Source organism: Capsicum annuum, chromosome 4 (assembly GCF_002878395.1).
Source record: "Capsicum annuum cultivar UCD-10X-F1 chromosome 4, UCD10Xv1.1, whole genome shotgun sequence".
NCBI classification, from domain to species: domain Eukaryota; kingdom Viridiplantae; phylum Streptophyta; class Magnoliopsida; order Solanales; family Solanaceae; genus Capsicum; species Capsicum annuum.
Genome location: NC_061114.1, coordinates 64,090,048 through 64,096,231, shown reverse-complemented (window position 1 = coordinate 64,096,231; position 6,184 = coordinate 64,090,048).

The window sequence follows — 6,184 nt, the reverse complement described above, 5'->3', positions numbered from 1 at the left end:
AAGATTACTAGAAAGGAACCTTCTTTTGGGATAATCTGGTCATCAATGTTACAATAATCGCAAGGCCCTCAACAAACCACCGGTAGTAACTATCCAAACAAAAAAATCTATGAACCTTAGACTAGGATGTAGGTCTTTATCAGTCATGAATAGCCTTGATCTTTGTCCGATCTTCCATAATTTTATCCCTAGACACCACATGACCTAGAACTGTAACTGGCTCAAGCCAGAACTCACATTTGAGAATTTGGCAAAAAACCTATTTTTTCTCAAAGTTTGAAGAACAATTCTTAGAAATTGCATATGCTCCTCCCTACTCCTCTAATATAGAAGAATCTAATTGATGAACACAATCATAAAGGATTCTATATGGGGTCTAAACACGTGGTTCATCAAATCTATGAACACAACTGAAGGTTGTCTTTGGGATATCCTTAGCCTGAATCCTCAACTAATGGTAATCGGATCTCAAGTCAATCTTAGAGAACACCACTGCTCCCTGAAGCTGGTCAAACAAGTAATCAATATGAGGCATAGGATACCTATTCTTCACAACCATCTTATTGAATTGCTTGTATTAAATAGACATATACAAGGAACCATCCTTTTTTCATGAATGATACATAAGAACGCCAATGAAACACGCTTGAACTAATGAAACCCTTACCTAGAAGATTTTATAGTTGAGAATTTAGCTCCTTAATCTCAGCAGAAGAAATCTGATAAGGTTCCATAGAAATAAGTTGGCTTCTTAGCTCAAAATTAATATTACGCTTAGGAACAAGACTAGGTAGATCGGTAGAAAAAAATATTAGGAAAGTGAAGGACTATCAAAATAGAGTTAAGTACAGGACTCTCCGCACTAATAGAACCCAAACATAGCAAAGAACCCCCATCGATGTGCAGCTAGGGTAATGGTTGTGGTGAAATAATCTAAGGTCTTCTAATAGGAGGATAACCAGTCCATGACCAAAATCACATAAAGTCGACCATATCGAATACAATAATATCAACTAGAGTATCAAACTCTCAAACAGTCATGACAAATGATTTATAAACCAATCCACTACTAAAGAATTACCTAAAAGAGTACATACAATCAATGCCACTAATAAGAATCCAAAAACAACTCTAACCATAGTGCATAATAAGCTGACACATAAGAATGATAGATTCTACATCAAATAAAGAAAAATTTGGATGAGGGTACAATGAGATCATACCTATAATAACAACATCTAAAGACTCTGCCTCTAGCCTACTAGGTGTAACATATAAATAAACTTTCCCACCACTTGGTTAGTCATCTAACCAATAACCCATCCTTTCTTCCTGAGGAACTATATGAGAACTTTGGGGACCACCTAAAAGACCCAATATACCACCCCTAGTTGGGGTTAAAATGCCCTAATTGGTGGAACACTCTATGCTGCGGGCATAACTTTTCCACACCAAGGACACTCACAAGATAAATGGATGAAGGACCATCACTATAATATGCCCCAGTAGCTACACTATATCTAGAAGATATGATTGACTCAAAATACCCCCCTCAACTAGAAAACCCAGAATATTTCTCTCTAAAAGGTTGACCACTAACCTAGACAGGACGATAAATATGTTAGGATGACCCCCATCAATACGCTAAAATATGGTATGAATGGGACTACTAAACTAACCCTAATATTGATAAGATTTGTATGGAGGGTACCCACCCTAAGAACCACTTTCTTTGAACTGTGACACTCTAGTTCTCCCCCTGAAACTACCCTTATAATGCAACCTCTTATTGCTGCCCCAATAGGCCTTATGATGAATCTCCTCTATAATTTGAGCATTAATCAGAAACCTCAATAAGATACCCACCTGCGACAACTATACTTTGTGAAGCCATATGGAGAAAATATCTTAATCTCTGAACAAAACATCAAATCTGCTCATAATCAACTGGAAAGATAAATGTAGCATGCCTGGCTAACTCATAAAACATAGATTCATACGCCAAGATAGTCATAGAACCCTATGCCAATCTCAAAAATTGATCTCTCAAATGATGTCTATGCTATCACATATATACTTCTCTAAGAAAACCTTAAACAACTAAGTCTATAATAACAGGGGAGATCCAGCTAGTCTATAATCAAGGTAATCTCTCCACCAATGTATGGATTCCAAGTCCAACTAAATAATAGTGTAGTCAACCCTATGAATCTCAACTAGGCCTTAGTTATGGATCCTATCCTCACAAGAAATCAAGAAATCAAATACATTCTCTCCCGGTGAACCATAAAACCTAAGCAAATTTAATCTCAAGAATCAACCCAACATCTTCTTATCATCAATAAACATAGCAGGCTAAGAGACTTTAAACTAACAAACTATCAGTGCTGGAGGGATATTAACTTTCTATAATGCCCCAAAATCAGATCTTAAGATATCACACGGTGCTTAAGGTCACAAGTGAACGTAAGCTAACCCTTCATCTGGCATAACCCAAAGTAACTGAGTAAAATGCATAAAATAGAAGGAATAATATGGAAACAACCTAAAACTTAGTCTGACCAACATGAAAGTAAATTTACACGGTCATAATTTTGCTCATATATATACAAATCTGAAACTGAATGCACTGACTGCTAGTTACTGTCTATAAAGCCTCTACTAGAATTGACCAAATATAGCCGGGTCATGACTCCCAACTACCCCTACTCAATATGAATGAATACATAAAATACAATACACCTCAAATCTGAACAACTCAAGTCCTTGAATCAAAAGGACTAATCACTTGTCGATCGAGAGCTGCGACCCAGCTGAACATGATATGTGTGCTACAGCTTGTACCTACATTTTGGTAAGAATGTAGCCCAGGGAAATATATGGGTCAGCACTTTGAAATGTATTGATTATGTGGGGGTGCATGCAACAATATAAATAGTATAATCGATTTCACGAAAACATGCATACGGACAATGATGACTCACTTGGCTTGAGTTATATCAAATCATACTTTTCATAATTTCATAATAAACAGTTCATATGATAAAATCTCATAATCCACATAAATTATTATAAATCATAAATTATGATAAATCATCCTAAATCATCATAAATTATCATATCATTAAAAATCATCATGGGTAATTATAAATCATCATAAATGACCATAAAACATCATAAACATCTCAACTCTTTGACTCAAATCTTGGAGTGAGTCGGTAATTCAAGAAACTTAATCTTATGGACACGGGTGTTTGCTATAACTTACAATCCCACGTGAGATTCGTGGAATACCAACATTTGAAACCCCTGTTGGTGGAAGCATCATACTCTTTGCCAGGGAGTGCGACCTTAAAACTGCAATAATCACAATCGGGCTCTCTAGACAATAATATCATCATCAAACAACCCTACGGTGGCACATAGGTTTTGGGAAATACCAAATTTCCCTCTCGATGCTAAGTACTACTCCCCGACAAGCTCAAAACGCATTAGGAAATCCACCACAACATCACAAGGATCTATCATAAAGACCAAATCAAATCTCTTTCTCATTTATCAAATCATAACAATTTGTGGATTCCAAACTCACCACATTTTATCTCAAAACATTTTAATCTTCCTTAACATCAACAAGGTATCAATGCATTGAACCATAACCGACTTGACATTTGGACAAGGATATGAAGACTCAATAAATAGTATTTTTAACAATTTAACTCATCAAAATCATCCGGAAAATACCAAGACTCATTGCAAATTTGATATCAATATACCCAATAACTCAAATCGTCATAAGGAAGATCAAAATTTGACACATGGCTCGAAAATACTTTAAAATTGCAATAATTCATTCTTGAACTTAAAACATGGATATATGTTCAAAATATAAGAATTCTTGATAGAAACACCAAAAATCCCAATATTAAATCTTAATTCATAGAATGAAAATAGTCAAATACTCATGTGATTCAAAACTTACAATTCAAATATTTATAAGTTCATAATCGAATTAATTAGACATAATTCAACTTACAAAACCATATGAATCCATTAAATAATCATAATTGGCAAGCTTGAACAATTTACATATATACATAATCAAAATCTCATGGTAGGATATCTTGGAAATAAATTCATTTGCCTAACTCATAATAATCCATAATAAAAATTAAAGATACGGGCACAAGAACGGAAGAATTATTCTTGTTCAAAGCCCCACATACCTAAAAATGGAAGATGAATATGAACTTTCAACTCTGGAACTTTAGTCACGAAAATAAAGGGTGATTCTTTAAGCCCTTAACATGATCAACTCGAATCCCAAATCAATTTGAAATTTCTACGGTTCAATCAAGAGACATAGAAGGATGAAATTTGGAGTAGTAGGGTTGGGGTTCGAGCCTTAGGAAATTTTGGAGAAAAATGAGCTATTGAATGATCTTAATGGACTTAAATCCAGGGTTTACCTGGATGGATAGGAGTAGGAGTGACCAAAATACCCTTAAAAATAAAATAATGTCAAATCTGTCCTTTGGTGGACTGTTTTGATATGCTGAAGTAGATCGGCCATAAATTTTTGCTCCGATGGAAAAATTGGATGAAACCAATTTAATTGGAAAGAGGACTCTCAAAGATTTCCGTTTATATATAGTATATCACCCAGATCCCTAAAATTCGCCTGGCCTCAGTATTTTTTACTGCACATTTATCGATTACCACTATTCACGATTAGATCATAATGATCATAACTCATCGCTCGAGTGTCCATTTGGGATGATCCATATATCGTTGGAAAGCTTATTCAATGTTCTACACAATGACGGGTCGCATATCCAAAAATTCCACACAGAAAAATTATTAGCCATGATAAAAAATAGAATTCAACACATTTTCGTTCGAGATCTTAATGGACTCTTGGAAAGATAAAAAGGGTTTAATGATTCGACACATTTGGGAGCGAAATATTTAATAAAAAAAACTCTAGGTATCACATCATCTCCCCCTTGGAAACATTTATCCCCGAATGTCGCTTGTTGGGTTAGGAAGACAAGGAAAATTGAGGATTCGCAACTAAAATTGCTTAATGAACAAGTTTATATTTTTCTAAGCTTTGGAGTACTTTCCGACGCATAAGCTCATGATAATCACAATGAATTAGTTGATTCTATTACTAAAAGAGTTGGATAAAGGAAAAATTATTAACTTCGATATAAATCCGCATTCACAAATAAAGAGATGAAAGACTTCACTTCAACAATTTCCCACCTACAAACCTAGATAAACCATCACACAACCACTTTCACAAACACAACACGAAATGCTTCAAATAACCATGACATCCATCAAAAGCCTAGCCTCAAGCTTACTCCACACTTGCCACCTTAGCTAAAATAAACCTGCCACAATCTTTATCAATAAAAACCCACTCACTCTCTCCTATTATCACCACTGTTCATCAATACTCCCTCGACAAATAGAAAGTCATAAAAGGGTAGAATGTGAAGGGATATTGTGTATGAATTGGTGCGGTTATTGAGGCCGGAGAACTAGGGCATCAAATGCATGAATTCAACCAGAATCAAGATTAAAGATTAAGGACACCCAGGACATAAATTCAATCTTATTGGTCGCTAAGGGTGTTGCCGGAGGACTGAACTTGAACATACTATAAAAATTAAGCACATACATTATGAACCACGCAACTTGAGTTTGGAGTTTATAGCTTATGGAATGTCGGTTACGCCCGCTAGAAAAATTGGGACTCCATATTTTGATAGTTAAGAGAATACATGATTTTCCATGATAAGCATGAAGATGTATTATGATCGGGGAAATAAAACATAAGGAAAGAGAAAATATCTAAGTCATTGAAAAGACTGGGGTAAAATAGGATCAACACCAGTCCTTCTCACCACCAACTTACAACCCACCGATACACCTACCTGAATCCCGCAATCTTAACTAAGTTAATTTTTTTCTACTATCTCCCCCTTAGACTTAAGCCAACACTCCAAGTCAACGAATCACCATATAAAATCTAGTCCATGGCATTCGCTTTACTCAAGGGTCCCCGGATATACCCATACAAAGGATCCATACTTAACCCGTATAACTACACCCGCGAGCGTAAAACCTAATCTTAACATAACTCCCGAATACCCACCAACTTAGACAACTTTAA